Source organism: Tyto alba, unplaced genomic scaffold (genome assembly GCF_018691265.1).
Source record: "Tyto alba isolate M040663 unplaced genomic scaffold, T.alba_DEE_v4.0 Super-Scaffold_22, whole genome shotgun sequence".
NCBI lineage: Eukaryota > Metazoa > Chordata > Aves > Strigiformes > Tytonidae > Tyto > Tyto alba.
In genome coordinates this window covers 33,455,560-33,472,315 of record NW_024881296.1, presented here as the reverse complement: position 1 = coordinate 33,472,315, position 16,756 = coordinate 33,455,560, and the positions used below count along the sequence as shown (strand labels likewise).

General features: G+C 39.8%; 1 long non-coding RNA gene across 1 annotated transcript in view; it reads right to left on the bottom strand.

Annotated features, from left to right (window-relative positions):
• The window catches only part of LOC122153745, a 151,342-nt gene extending 137,241 nt beyond the window's left edge, over nucleotides 1–14,101 (bottom strand). Inside the window, exons 1-2 of the long non-coding RNA XR_006165623.1 lie at nucleotides 14,088–14,101; nucleotides 13,887–13,893 (exon numbers count right to left, since the gene is read on the bottom strand). This is a non-coding gene — a long non-coding RNA (uncharacterized LOC122153745). The remainder of the gene's footprint in view (nucleotides 1–13,886; nucleotides 13,894–14,087) is intronic.
• Between the last annotated feature and the right edge of the window lie 2,655 nt (nucleotides 14,102–16,756).

The window sequence follows — 16,756 nt, the reverse complement described above, 5'->3', positions numbered from 1 at the left end:
CACTGCCCACATGGGCCTTCATACAAGAATTTCCTCTTGGGATTTAGGGGAGATATAGGGGCCGTGTTTGATGATATTCTCAGGTAGACTGGTATGTCTGGGAGAAAAGAAACAGAGATGGTAGCAGTTCAAATCACACTGGGAAGAGGCAGGAGGGGAAAGCTGTTTGAACCACAAAATGTAGGTCACTGCTAAGCAGAGTTGTTTCACCTAAGCATGAACCTGAACCAAGCCACAGTTCGGGACACTCCACACATGCAAGGAAAGTTCAGCGTCAGATCTGTCGTCCGTGGATAGTTTTCATGTTTCAGTAATGTGCTGAACCAAACCTTTGGATCCAAACACCCATTCAGACTTAAAAGTATTTGGGTTTGGGACAAGACCGTATTCCAGCTGCCTCCCAACGTCCCCAGCCCATGCACTTCCACTGTCTGCAAAGTGCCTGCCTCAGGCTCCATTGATGAACACTCCTGACGTTTGGAAGCCTTCATTTCCAGCTCCAAGCTGTAGCACTCTGGCCCAGGCATAACGCTGACATGTACTTATGTGAAGTTCACTGAACAAAGCCACTTCATAAAAGTCCCATAAAGGTACAATCTTGTGCTCGGATGAGATTTTATTTATGGAAACACAGAAAGCTGTGTGTGTATGTGTATGTACTCTGTAAAAAGTCCATTAACCAAGGTGTAAGTGAAATGAATCTGACCTCTGTGTCATTAACATGCTTTCTGCAAAGGTGCCACTTCAGAGCATTCCTGACCTCACCCCAAACCCTCAGTGAGAACTGAAAGTGAGAACAGGGTTAGAGGATAATTTTTAAGTGAATCAAGCAGTGTTTTGTCTAAGGAGAATAAGGATAAAAAATTAGAAAAAAAAAATGTAACCCAGGCCCACGATAAATCTTGGTCTTTTTCCAAGTCTTACTGAAAGCTCTAGCCAAAAAGTAAGAAACAGTATCTGAAATGTTTGTGAGGGAAGGTGGCTGTGCCAGCACTCATCCAGAAACATCTAAGAGAAGAGAGAATTTTATATGTGATTGCCTTAGACTTATTGTCATTATCAATTAAGCTTAAAAAGCTCATTTGATATGCTCGGCCATCCTGCACACTTGCCAAAAAGGCAAGACTTCTCTGCAGCTGCGGCCTCAAAGATTTCTGAAATATTGTGAGGAGGAGAAGGGAGCAAATGTAGCCAGTGAGGTGATACTGGATGTGCTGTACTTTTTCTTGAGAAAGCCACTTTGGATGGAGGCCCAGAGCTGGCACTTGGTGCACATCATCGTGTGGCGCTTATCACTTGTCAATCTTTGTGCCTCCTGTGAGTACAATGCGGTCTGGTAACAAACTGATTTTGCGGCATCCTCATCTCTAGACGAGGGCACACTGCTCTCAGCACTGAAGATGTGCAAAAGAGCCCTGTTGTTAGTGGCTTATGTCTCATTTGCATGCCAAGAGGTTTGACATACTGGGTAACTATGTCACCAAGGAAGCAGCGGCAGCTTCAAACATGGCTTTTGCTCCGTGGCTTTGTTAGTGCGAGCATTCCTGTGCTCTGAGGTTCATAGACAGCTCATGTATAGCTGCACTATGTACTTTGGGTGAGACGCGAGCTGCATGCTCACAAGCATCGCTGTGCTTCAGATTCTCCATCTCCCCCATGCTTCAGTACTCAGCACGCACATTTAGCCAAGGTGCTCGTCAGGAGTCCAGAGCACTCTGCTACCACTTCCAGTGGAGAAGATGGTAAGAGACACTAGTTTAGTATCCTTTACCCACTGGTAATATTTGACCTTACTGTTGGATGTGAAAAATACTGCCTGTTGCATAGGAAATGTTCAGGGTTGATCTCCTCAGAAGCTTTCCCAGTATAGCTAATCCAGTTTCATAGTAATCAGGACCAGTCACTGCGGACTTAAATAAAAAAAGGTTACTACAGCTTCTGCCATATTCACAAAAAAAATAATTCAAAAATCTTGGAAGGGTTAATTCACACCTTAGGCTACTTGAGACCACCAGCTTAGTACCTTGAGTGTCACCTATCTTATGTCCTAGAACAGCCCAGCAAAGATGGTGTGAATACTTCTGTAAGAGTTTAACTATATGACTGAGATTTTGAGTTGCTAGGTTCTGGATTAGCCTCACTCAGACTAAAAAAGGAAGAAATTCCTATTTGAGGTGAAGAGGAATAAAGTTCTTCCCCAAATTCCTCTGTAGCCAGGCCCACCAGGACTGTATGCAGCTACAGCAGGAGGGAAACAGGAGGGTAGGACAGATGTTGTGGTGACCCAGCTACCTCCTGAGACATGGTGTGGATTTGCTCCATTAAGAGAGTCAGTTAAAGGCATTCTATAAATCCACCCTGGAATGTGCTGAGGGGACTTTTTCTGACACATTGCTTAAGGAGAGTTACAACAGTACTGGCAGAAACCATTCTGCGGGAGCAAGTGGAGCATACACCTGCACTGCGTGGTAGGAGACTTTGCCTTCTCTGGCATGCCTTACGATCTGGCACAGGGACAAACCCTGTCCTTGCTGTATCCCTCAATGTGATGGCTAGCAGTAACAAAATGTATCTGTGTGGGGAATTTTCAGGCCCATCCTTTGAGAGCTCGCTGGGGACAGAGGGGAGAGCAAGCTCTGCAGGCTTCTTTTAAGTGGTTTCACTATGTTTACGCCACTTAAATGAGTAGGAATTTTGAGCCCAGAAACTCTGGAGCTGAGGAGGTATTGAGGACTCTGTGACTACATCCCTGTTTCAGAGGGATGGTGTCCATTGTGGAGACCCTCAACAGCAGCTCCCAGCAAGCCACGAGCAGCAGCCTCCCTTCCCTTGTGCGCTATGTCTGGCTTCCCCCCGAGCTGTGCATCCCACAGGGCACCTAGCTGCGGGGTGACAACCCTCCAGGAAACATCTCTGCAAAGTTCCTCTTCCCAAAAGGTGTGCTGAGCATAATCAGTGTCGGAGACTGAAGCAATAGGAAATTCAGTCTCAGTTCCAGACATTACTAAGGAAGAGATACCCACGCCTCATAACACCTCTGTCCCTCTCTGCTTTCACATTTTTCTTGCTGTTAATTATAAGCCCTTGTGAGGCCTGTGGGTATAATCAAAAAACAGAGGCAAGGATGCTCCCTCAATTAGTTGATCCTTGAACTTTATTAATGAAAGTCTGATCTTGCATCCATTAAAATGTATGTTTCATTCATACCCAGCCAGCATTTTCAGGGGCTGAACCATCAGAATGTGTTCAGGTCAGCCTCAGAGTCAGCCTGAGCTCTGAACTCCAGAAACCCTATCCCAGATGTATAGGTCCTAATGTAAAAAATATGTGATGTATTATCAACAGGCAGACCTCTCTTTGCTTTTTGCAGGCAGCTGGGCAGTGAGAGTAGAGATAAATTCACGTAGATAAATGTCAGTCATATTTTATAAAAAGATAAATGGATTCAGTAATACCAAGGGTAATACTTTTGAGCGTGAATTTTCAAGCATGGGTCTCATCAACAGGATTTGGTTCTTAAACACCTAAGCATTAAATCCCTAGAGAGAATGTTTGTGTTGCAAAGTGAAAGGAAGTGAAGCCATTTAAAAATTGAAAATCATCATCATCATCATCATCATCATTATCTAGTCATCTTTCCTTCAGATAGACTGTCCAGAATGTTGTTCTTCTGAACACTTCCATTAAGTGGAAGGGAAAAAACATAAAGATGTTAGTTTCACACATATTTTAGATCAACATAAACCAGCACTGCTACCATCTCTAGCATCGTGTTCATGCCTCTGTCCCATCATCTCCCAGTGCTGGCACAAGCATCTGTGGCGCTGCATGTTTATCAAGATCAGTGAATTGATCTGCATCAAAACTATGATAGCCAGAAGAGAAAAAAATATTGGTTTTAGCCATGGTCATTTCCTTAAACAATTCACCACACCTTTTCACTGTGTGGTGAACTTTACTTAAGTATTGAAGCTGTCCACCTCAGAACTGTACCGAGGCTGAGATCAACACAGGGGAGAGAAGGAGAATGCAGGGGTGATGTGTTGGGGATAGGTGAGCTCTTTGCACACCTGAGGTGGCTTACACCAACGTGTTATATGTGCGCATAAGCAGCAGTCGGTGCCTCCTGTGCCAGGCACAGCAAAGTGCAAGCTCACTGTTCGTGGACATACACTGTCTCGCTTTTGCTCTCTCATCTGGTCAAACTCTCTTTCTGGATTTTCCCTCAGATGGTTTTGAAAATAGAGGCTAATCTCCTAATCTAGGCAGACATTTGGAAAAGTTGAGACTAGCTTGCATTCAGCAAAGCAGCTCAGTAGCGGAGTTGAGACCCGAAACAGTGCTGCCAAACTCTATCCTGTGATTTAATGACCAGACTAATGATCCCCTTCACATGTGCCTGAAAAAGAACTCATGCAGATAAACTTCCAGAGCAATTTGGAGGCTAAGGAATGAATCACTAGAAGTTATCTTCCAGAGTTCTGCTGATAATGAGCTAACCTGCACTGGGAATACATCAGTTTAAAGATGATCCTATCCAGTGCTAGAAACCAAAGCACATGTAACTTCCCTACCTTAATTGGTTTGACAGTGTAACATGTGTCATTCATGATTTTAGAGTTTTGCCAATGTTTTTCTCATTAAGGGAGACAGTAACTACCATAAAATATCCAAAATCCAACATATTTAAATGTGAAGTAGAAAAAGTTTCTCTCTGAGCTGCTAGAGAAGTGTGCATGTGATGAACATCTGTGTGCAAAGGGAATAAGAAATGGAATTAATCTGAGAAAAACCAAGCAGGGCTTGCCTGCAGGCAAAATGTCCTACCTGAGTGGCTAGCACAGGAAGCAAGAGGCCTATATGTCTGGGTTGTGACCCTCTCTGACACTAATACATCACGTGCAATAAGAAGACCAAGTTTGAAGGAGTAACCACTTTATTCAAAAGTATGGGGTTTGCATTCATTTTTGAGCACCTTTATTCAGAATCTAGTTTCCTAAGATGATGAATATGATTATTTCCTTTAACTCAAATCAGAGGTGCAGTTAGCAGAGCCCAATTCTAGGGTGTCTCTACTTCAGCTTACCTTCCTTTACGGCCGATGCAGCAGTACTATCATACTTCATTCACAGAAGTGTTCTGTCTCTTTTAAGCAGAATGCTTTCAGTTTTCTGGAGGAAAAAAGTAATGTTTTCCCTGTAGAAGAAATGTATCATTGCATTAAAATTTAGTACTAATGTTACACTGCATAATGTTTCTCCATTGTCTCAAATTTTCCTTCTTAATTCCATTCCTTGGCTTTGAAACCTTTGACATAATCACAAAACCTCAGGTACACTGACAATCTTGCTTTCTTTTCGAAAGTTTTTATTTCATGCCAGTTTACGTTATCGCTAACAATTTATTTGTGGAGATTAAAGGAAATTATCATGCTCTTCTTGGTGGCAGCGTGCAATGTGATGGAAGTATAGGATTTGTTTATTTGTATTACACCTTGGCTTGATAATAGTCAGGCCACTTTTTTAAAAAACATGATTCTTCATAACCATGTTGGTTTTTCAATAGAAAGGAACCATTTTTCAGTCCCTCAAATCTCTAGGCATCTAAAAGATGAGGATCAGAAAGATCTTGGAACAGAAGTTGAAGTAAAATAGCAAGAAACCCAGACTTAAATATCTGAAGAAATGAATCTGTGATTTTTTAGCTAAAAAGAAATCTTCCAGTTCAGAATTTCCCCCAAACCACTAAAGCTTAGAATAACATACTTATCCTCTTTTTGTCCTCACTCTATAATAAACTTGTGAGAGGTCTGTGCTGTCTTTGCCATGCTTTTTCTTTCTCTGAAGAGAGAATAGGCTGCAGCATTTGTAGAGGCTCTGATTGCTGCAGCTACTGAGTCTGGGTTTTAAAATTTGTTTAAAATCATCTGTACTTGTTTATTTCATTGGAGCTTTCCACTGGGAGAAATTTACTGTTGGCATGTTCCTACATATGCCAATTAGGACCCTCAAGCCCACACTTTCTCCTTTTCCTTGCTTTTTATTTGAACCGATTTTTCTGACTGGAAGCTTCCCCATGGGCTTGAGAGGCAGATTACACTTTTCTCCACAGCATGCATCCAGTTGGTTGCAGGAGATCTGGATCCTATCTTTATTTCTGCTACTAACCTACTTTGGACAAGCTGCTTCTTTTCTCTGTGCCTTTGTGCCCTTGCTTACCAACTGAGATTAGAAACGGTTCAGGGCAGAGCGTGCCTGTAAAAATTACAATGAGTTTGTGCAATACTTTCAGCACAGTGGGGTCCCTCAGTCAGCAATGTTCTTAAACTGTTGCTAGAGGACAAATGAGAGTGAGATCCCCACAGCTGCTTTTGATCCACATCTCTCAATGACTCTTACATCTCATCCCATATCATCCTTTAATCCCTTTATCATCTCATTTTGTTCTTTCCTTTTGTCCACACCAGCTTATGGAAGTTTTTGTATGCTTTCCTTCCCCACAGCTCTGAATCCCTCAGAATACCTGAACCAATGTTGACACATTTTCACAGTAAAGAGCTTCCCTAAAAAATGCAGTGTCACTATTGGGAGCCCAAGGAAGTGCCTGCCTATACCAAGACCATGGCAGTGAAGAGGGTTAATTCTTGGTTTTTTAAACTTTCTTATAGTGAGCTTTTCCCATGAGCCTGTGACTGCAGCTTTGCTCCAGGGAGGATCATTTTCTGTTTACAGTAGGGAGCACTGCATGGTTGTGGAGCACCCTGAGACTTTAACAGTGGCATTTACCACCATTTTTGCATGGGAAACAGGGATTCACCAAGCGCTAGGTGGGACACAACCAGTGTCATCCCTTGTATCAGACAGCAGAGCCTGTATGTTGGCACTTGGGTAGTTACAAGTCAGTGTCTGAGCCCTTGCAGACAGCTGTATTGGTGACATCTTCCTCTGACAGAGCAAGGTCAGGTCATATTCAGAAAGTACATGAGCTCAGGAGGAAGCAAAGGAGGATTTTAGCAATTGACCTGGACTGGAAACCTGTTGCCTGTCCTTGGCTCTGCCTGTGTCCTGGTGATGCATGTATTTGAAGGACTACGTCGCTAACATGGTGCTTCAGTGGTCACTTAAATCTAATTCTGTTTTCACACTCTCATCCATTTTAGAAGACCTAGGATTGCACTTCCTGGGATAATCAGATAAACTAATTTTAAAATAAAGGCACAAAAATATACTAAGCAAATGTGATCAAAGATCTTGATTCAAAATAATGAAAGTTATTTGTTGATTTCAATGGACTTTGGATCAGGACCCACTGTCTATTTTTTGATGTATATAATAATGTTCCTGCACACACAGTTAATGCAGTCAATTGTTCTTCATATCTAGAGCTGTTCTGCAAACAGCTCAGGGCCTCCTGACAGACAGCATGAGTAAAAATTAGCACAAGATTGTTGGAGGCACCAAATCACGCCATGGACTTGTTTGGATAATAAAGTTCAGAGGTACAGAGGATAATCTCATCAGAGAGACAGGGTGATCAACTCTCAGTTATCATCCCTCTGTACACTTCCTTTTTAGCTAATTAAACCTTAATTCTTCACAGGAAGCAGTTTCTGCAAATTCTGCAATAGCTTGGCTTCATATAATTTAACATATCTCTCTTGTTTTTATCTGGAGAAACAGGAAAAGTAAAGCTCCAACATGTAGACCTAAAGCATTGCTTTATCTTTCCATTAGTGTATTAGCAGTTCTCATCTGACATAGTACGTGCTCCATTCCCCAAGAATAAAGATATATCTTTTTAAAACAACTACTCTAGGATAAAAATGTGGATGAGCTTTGAAGCTGGGGAGTTTCACTATACTTGCTATTTCCTCTCTTTAGTATGATAGGGAAAGCACTCTGACTCTTTAGATTTTACTTTCACATCATTATTCACTGCCTTCTTTGTTTGAATAACATTATTTCAGTGTTCCCAACTTCAGGCCTTCATAAACCACCAAGTTCCTTAAAATACCAGTAAAGCTGGTGTCTTTTTGTTGTCTGGTGGACCCGTCTATTGCATTTATATTTTCAACTTTTCTTCACAACCGCAAAAAGTAGAAAGTATTTCTTCTGAAAGAATGAAACATGACAGTTTCCTGTAATCATATGACTTCAAGAGCTAGGGTTTTAAGAAAAAGTGATCTCTCTCCTAATAAAATCACAAGTGTTGGCAATTCTGTTCCTGCTTTTGACCACTTAATTTTTGTAGCAGGGTCTCACAGCACAGTAACAAAGCATAGCTGACTTTTCTTTTCAAAACCAAAATTTAGTTTCACAGTCAGCATTAAAATTTATGGAAGAATCAGTCCCTGCTGCTCACCAAACTCCCATGAACCCCAGTTCAGCAATACATTTGCCAATGCCCGTGTTGACCTGAATAATCCATTTATAAAAATTTGTGAATTGTGTTGGAAATTATGAACTTGCTGCATGTGTGAATGCGAAGCAGGAACACCTTTTTATCACTCTTGTCTTTATTACTCAATTTTATTTGTGTCTGCAGTAAAATTCCCCACACTGGTGGCATAGAATAACAAATCTAACAAGATTTGCTGATTTGCATGCTTTGTCCTCATAATTAATTTGCTTCAAAAAAGAAGATATTTCACCCAACTGAAAGAGTACATTGGAGAGAAGATTACCTGTCAATGGTACACCTGATCATTGTCCCTGATCACCTCCAGGGGCTGATTCGAAATTAATGACAAAATAGGGATGTGCCAGGGTAGGAGCAGCTGCTCTCCTGGCCTGTCCTGAGCAGATGGGCCCTGGTGACAGAATGAATGACAGAGAAAAGGATTTGTATTCAGCGTGTTCACTTGTTGGCGTTTCATCTCTTTTATACTTTGCTGTTTAAGAGCTATATTGTATTTAGGAACTGTGCAAAGCCTGAAGGTGAGTATATTATACACCACACATCAGGGTTAAACAGGGAAGGATCTGCTTGGCTCCTGGGAGAGGATTTGTGTTAGCTGTGAGTGTCTGCAAAAATTTGGTACGGAGCTCCAAAGGCCGGCTGTTGAATGGTGGTCCCAGATCTCAGGAATGAGGACAAGACAAAGATCTGAGCTGCAGCGCCTTGATTTGCCATGAGCTATTCCAGAGGTTTCTGGATGTCATTGAGTCTAGAGGTGGACTCTTGATGGGGACGTATCCAGTCAGCAGGGAAGCACAACTAAATCTGGAGTTCAAAGAGAGACACATATGAAGTTTTGTTAAACCAGATGTTAGAGATTTACTACAACATTAACAGAAATTGTGGATGATCTCCCTGTGACTTCAAAGGGGATATTAACTGAACTGGACAGTGAATCCGTGTTCACCTAAGATGTCTCCTAGCTGTGACCAATGGCTTAAGCTCCAGTTTTATGCTATTGGTAGAAGACAGTTTTAATTAAACAGCAGATGCAGAAAACACTTTTCTGATATGACACGTGCAATTAAAAGGGAAAGAGACAATTTTCACAAAGCAGTTTGCTCAAAAAACATCAAAATCATCAAGAACCACAGTGAAAATTTATCTGTGACAAATTAAAGGAAAAGTACATATAATCTAATGCCTTATTTGACCATTCTGCATACTTGAAAATTGGGGATTTCTTTAGACACGCATTAAGAAGAAGCTGATAGACTATGTTTCTAAAAATGCCAATATGATAAAGACATAGATGTGGCCTCCTAGTTGTTTTATTGCTGATTTTTAACAGCAATACTGAAGGGGTTTGAATGTTTCACATAAGATATAGGCCTGGTTCAGACAGTTCAGAAAGCATGTATGATATTTTGGTAGATTGAAAGATGTCATGGAGAAGTGGAGATGCAATGGCTTCGTTTGAGCCTCATCCTAATTGAACCAAAAAAATCCAGGAGGAGCTAGATTATGTTTTTTTCATGTGTGTACACCAATGGATTGGTTAAAGTAATCCATACAAGTTCAGATCTTTCTAATAAGAATCACATTTTGAAAGTCTTCTGCAAAAAGGACTCTTTAGATCATGTTCTGCTACCAGTTGGTTTCCTCTCTGGTCTTTCAACTCTCCCTGTGCTTCTCTATCAGTAAATTAAATTTATTTTCCTTGAGGGTCCTGTCCTGGAAGCTGTCCTGGAAGGATATTACTATGAATCTCATTCAGCCACTGGAACAAGATTAGATTAATCACGAAACAATTTTATTATGGAATGACTTATCTCTCTTAATAAACACAGGTTATAAACACAGCTTTGACTTCATTTTATTATTGAACAGAAAAAAAGTCCCATACTGCCCTAAAAATTAGTAGAAAAAATGCAGTCAAGATAGGTGTGTTTTCTAAGGAAATATGAAGGGAAGTAGACAAAATAATCTTACATTATAGGCTAAAAATAAAGCTGCTCAAAATGTTCACATTTTTTCATGAAAGATCATTGTTAGATATTATATAAGACAGAACTAGCTTTCATAGGAAGTGCTGAAGAAATTATTTTTGTCAAATTTTATTTGGAAATAATTTGAGATCCTGGTGAAAGAACAAAAATAAAATTAACCACATTTTATGGTTTCTCAGAGGTTACTGTAGGTTGTTAATTTTCCTTGGTTTTGCTTTGATTTTTAGTTGTCTATAAAATAGCTTATAAATTAATTTTAAAAAATTAGGGGTTTTCCTGTCAATCTTTGTTTTGGTGGAAAAGACAACTTCTCATAAAAAAGTGGGAAGAAAATGTTTCTTGTCTCAGTCGTTAAATTCAACCCTCTTATAATTTTTATCCTGGACCTCTATTGCTCTGCCACCAGGAAAACCTGAGGATTTGTACAAGAAATTAAAATTTTACCTTAAATTTTCTCATTTTAGATGTAAATATAAACAAAAATATTGTTTTGTTTATAAGTTGTTGGTGTTTCTGAGTGGCAGCAAGATTCAAACTACTTGCATATGCCAACAAACTTAACACTTTCAGACTAAACTATTTCTGTCTACTCTTATGCTGCTATTTGACATGAGAGAAGGAAGATTTGTTTATGGATACATGTTATATATATACATATATATATATATATATAAAGTTTGATTGAGCATGAGGCAGCAGTTTGGTAATCCTGAAGTAATTTTATATATATACGTAGGATATTTTTGTTTGTTGTTATTATTATTATTATTATTATTATTATTATTATTATTATTATTATTATTATTATTATTATTATTAAGAAGAAGAAGAAGAAGAAGAAGAAGAAGAAGAAGAAGAAGAAGAAGAAGAAGAAGAAGAAGAAGAATTTTATTATAATAATGAGAATTCTGTTTCATTGCTGTTGCTGAAAACAGTTCCAGTATCTCTGGGACTCAGACTTCTCCAATCATAAAATTACTTCAGGATAACCAAACTGCTGGTTATAGATTCATATGCAAATTGAGATTTTAAAATAGTATCCTCCACCGAAAAAAGTTAATACCAATATCTAATGTTAGGTCTGCCTAATTTCTAATAACTTTTTAGACTATGTCTTATTCCAACACTCCTCTTTAGTTCTTAATCCAGATCATGACTGGTACAGATAGGACCTAGTATAATTGAAAAGGGCTGCTTGTCTAAAGTCTCTGACATACCTAGAAGCAGAAATTACCATTTAACATGTAAAAGGCTGCTTCCAGCTCCTTCTTCACTATTTAAATCCGAAGGTAGTATCACAGCAGAAAAAATTCTGACCAGTCTAATCCATCAGGCAGTTCATCATCACTCTGAGCAAAGTTTCCTCCAGTGTTTCTCACACAGCCATACTTACTTTTGTTTCTCTTCCAAAGTTTCTCCACAGTGTACATTTGCATGCTACAACATACAGCAGAATACGTCAAAAGAAAATCATGAGTAAGATTTTTTTTTTTTTAATAGATGAGCCTGATTTTTAATCCCATCTCTGTTATGACATGTTCATAAGGTGTGGACAAATAACAGCTCTGAAGTCTTGTGTGCCTGTTAGTTTATGACTTGAAAATTAACATACAGAGAGTAATACTAGATCTTGTTCTGTTTTAACAGTGTTTTTCCCTGTGACCTTAAACATTATGATCCATACCCAGAAATCTTAATAAATGAAAAAGGCTGAGGTGATAGAAAAGTTGAATGCCATTTCCAGTGTATTTAAAGAATGTAAATAGGAAAATAAGAATAAACCAGAAGATTGAACCTCTTTTTCTCTTGGACTACTGAAAGTTTATTCAGCTGTTTCTGATGTCTTTAAACTAATTTTTCCTTCAACCATCTGTTCTAACTTTTTTTCCTTCTATGAAAATAGACTTCTCCTACATGTTACACTTTGGTGAAATACCTTTTTATCGTCTTGTTGATTTAATGCAAAGAGAATGCAGGCTTTACATGAAATAAGCATATCAACGTATTCGTCCTCAGCATATCAGTGTTCAAAGTCTTTGGTTTTGTAAGACTGTTTTCTTTACCCCTTCAGAGCTGAAAATATTACTCCTCCACAAGCACCATTTAAGACCCAAGTGTCAATGAACCAGGCAGTGAAATGACAGTTACTTAAACAGCACATGATTCGAGACAGTTTTAGGAAATTCCTAACACTTTGCGTCCTATTTCTTTCCTGGATACAAAGGGACAGATTGTGCCTGACCTTGGGGGATGCACGAGAGGCGAGGTGGGAGGAGGGGGGCCAACAGGCACATGGTGCTTTCCCTTTTGCTTTTCCTTCTCTTCTATGCACGCTATTCCCTTGCTGAGCAGCTGGGTATGGTCTCTTTTCTTCAGCTGTGAACACAAAGACTATCTGGGTTCAAGTGACTAAAAGTAGCACAAGTTTTGTCACTGAGTGTAATAGGGCCCTGTGTTATCCAAAGCACATAGTTAGTAAAAAGATAAGTAAAATATTCATCGATGAATCTATCCTGTCATGCTTCCTCATATATCCTGAATATCTCTGCTGTTAGCTCTCTATGAATTATCTTTGTCAGAAGCTTAGACTGCAGAACTCAGCCTATGGACAATTGCACAGTCCAGGCAAAACCCTTTTAACACAAGGAATAAAGAGAAACTGGATCTGTGGGCTGGTGGTTATGAGATTCAGGAGGATGGAGCAGGTCCATGCTAAGGTTTATCTGCCTAATGCAAAGGAAGAACATCTGAGATCCCCTACTCATGCCTTAGTTTTGAGGGGAATTTGTTAAATCCAAAGGGTATCCTTTACCTCTCTCATTTTTCAACTATCACAAAGTTTTCCATTCATTTGACTGCAACAAAGCCCCAAACATCCTGGAACTTTTTTGTAAGATAGATTGGTTTTCCTCCAGTGCTGAAGGATGGCTTTGGCTAGACACAGAGGTAAAGAAAAAATCTTGCCCCCTATTAGTAACTTGCACCTTTGGATACCTCAGTGCTCCATTTTAGTTCACTAATTAGAAGGGCAGGACAACTTGCAACAGGTGTTTAACCCCATGCTTGCAATGTCACCTTGTTGAAATTTGAGTCCTAAAGTCATGGATTGTGGTATTTTCTGTATGTATTACATGTCAGTTTTCTGTTTTTCGCAGCTGAATCAGGGCGTAGTGGAGATTGAATCACCCTATCAACGATGTGGAAGGTGGTAAAAAATTATTTTCTCCCTAGGATGGAGAGTCTGCCATCAATTACTCCACTTTTGCTTCAGAAACTAGACGGATTTCTCTTTTCCTATCCAGACTACTGTTAGAAATAATCATCCTTCACTTATGTCAAGGTAGGTGGAAAGCAACTTGTGGCTGCAAAATTTTATACAATAAGCCAGGCACAACTCAGTTGCCTACTACATTGTGTAAGCTGCTACTGTGAGCACTGCATAACAGCTACACTTGAAGTTTATATAAAACTGCAACTGACACAAAACCTGTGTCACTTTTTGAACTTTTGTGTTTGCCTTGTAGGCAGCTGCTTTGTGTTTTCTTCACAGGGTTTGTTCTTTTTTCTGTCTAGTGGATTTTTGCATTCAGTTAAAGACCATCCACCAAGTTTTCTGGATGTCATGTAGTTCCAGACAAATCTCATATTTAGTGCAGGTGGGTAGAGTAGTGTGTATGTAACAAATACACCATACACAAATAGGAGAACTCCACTTTTCAGTATATAATATGAGGGCTTCATCCTCCTCCGTGCCTGTCTGTGGGAGTTAGAAGGATGCTGGCTTTGTCCTTTTGCACCTGATAGAGAGTGGCTTGAACCTCCCTATTAGAGGGAAGACGCTGATGCTACGGCAGCTGCAATATCTGCCATAGGAACATCAGAATGAGGCACCTTCGTGGTGGTCCCTCTCTATGAGGAGACTGTCAGCTGTGGAATTCCCACCTCTTTTCCCATGCTAGGAGATCTGTGGAAATGCAAGGTGACGTTCAAAGGTGTTTTTCTTTGGGGGAGAGAGGTAGTTATTTAAGGAATGATTTTTTGGTGAGGGCTGGATACTCTGGCATCCCTAGATTCCTATGTGCAGGGACAAGACTTGTCTCTGGTTCTGCCTGTTAGTGGTGATTTGAGTCTTAAAAGAAAACTTAGTCCTGAGAAAATGGGGATTTGTGTTCTCTACTGCTCAGATAAAACATAGGTAGTGTGGATTTTACAGACAGTAAGTAGATTGGTTCCTACCCAAGATGCTTTCTTTTGCTATGGGAACACTAAGCAGATAGCATAAAAATGATCAAGTCTCCCCTGATTGGCCATAAGCCAGTCCAAAATACATGCAATAAAGTCTTTGATGATTTAATGTATGGGAAAAGACTTTAAAGCCTTAGAATTTTCTATGAATTCACTCTGCCTTGAAGGTCCAGTAATGAAAGGGGAATATGCTTTGATTTAAAGACCAGCTTTAAAACATTCAGCTTTGTATTTAGATGCAATTAGGACCACAGCATGCTGCCCATCCAGTTTTCCCTGTAATTATTATCTTAAACACAGGACTCTCTGGCCTTTTGTTCAAGCACTGCTGATATGATTTCCAGGATGCTGCAGGTGTGCACCTTCCTCAGCAGCAGCTGATAACTACGTACATTTGCTCTGCTACATCACTGTAGCATACATATAGTTTCCAAAACAGTTTTTCTTCTTTCCTATATATTTAGCATTAGGTAATTTTCAGTTTGGTTTGTCTTATGGAAAATTAAGTCAAACATTTCCAAACTTGGTCACATACACATAGAAGCCTACAACTAAATTAGCCTTCATGGTCCTGCTAATCCACTGAAGTGCCTGAGTAAGGATCTGAATTAAATGCCTTTTTTTTTTTTTTTTTCCACACAAGCTTGATAACATTGGCCTAATTGCTTATCTAAAACAAATAGCTCTGAGATACTGACCCCCATACCCCAAGACATAGCACTCTTATCAGTCTCCCTGAAGTAACACTCCAGTCATCACACTTTTAGCTGAGAGATTAATAATGAATGAATGTTCTGAAGAAAAAAAAACAATTGTTCACAATCCAGCTTGGCCTTACTTATGACTGTAAGTATGGTGCTTGACAACTCTTAAGTGGCTGAAAGCCCAGATAAGTTTTAATCTAAAGTTTTATTAATTGGGACAGTTCTTTCTAATGTATACAATGAAGAATAATGGTGAATTATAGCTTTCAGCACAGTCATTTCAGGTGTCTGGGGTGCTGGTGTTACTGAGTGGTGAGATCTGGAAGACTGCAATGAAGCTTCAAGGCAGGTCATCGGAGACAGATGGGAAAGGAGAAGTTGAAGGAGAGAATGGATATGATGGTGCTGGAGATGCTATATGAAAGATGAACTAATGTCTCATTGATTGAAAAAAAAGAAGAGATCACTGCCTTCTGGTATACCACAGAACTTCATGCAACTGTTTTGTACACATGTGACTCTATGTGGCTCTTATCAAGTCACCTAGACTTACTCACAGCTATTTCAATGAAATTCTCCTTTCATTTATCTTCCTCTCACAGAAATAGAGCCTTCTTGGGTATATATGAGTCAACTCAGCACTGTGTGAGGATCTCTGTGCAAGGAGCCTCCAGACAAACTGGCATATATATATAGGGCAGCTCAGAGATACTGACTTGGGCTTGGGAGTTGTGTTCCCATGTCAGAACACGATTGCTTTGGGCAATATAGCCTTCCTACCCTCTATCCACCCTGTTTCCAGATCTCTGCATAGCACTGCCTTGTAGCACGCACATGAACCTCCGCATTCCTACTGCAGCCCTTGAATTCTGTGACTCTTGTTTCTTACCGCCTTTTCCCAGAAGAGCAAATGGTACAGCCTGGTTTCCCACTGGTCAGCAGACACCACACATTATGGTTTACTGTTAAGAATATTGTGCCAAAGTGTCAGCATTTGAATGACATTGATCTAGATTCAGATTTTCATAAAGGCTGAGTAATTCCATTAGTGTTGGTGAAATAGTTCATAGCTAAACAACAATATCAAACTGTGGATCATTCTTTTGCAATTCTTAAAATAATGAAAGTTGTTCCACATTTGTAATACTGCATTGGTGTCGGTGAGTGAGCATGGGATAGAACTCATATGATGCAAACAGCCTTTTTACTATTCATCTCACCTGTTAATGAAAGCTTTTGTCTTATTATTTTCCCCCCATGCTTATTATTCTGTTCCATAATTTCCATACCATACATTGTGATTGTATCTTGAAAGGCTGGTATTCTGGGCTGAGGTAGCCTCCAAACAACACACTGTGCTCAAGGTGATTGCTCTTCCCGGGAGTTTAACTCCAGCATCCA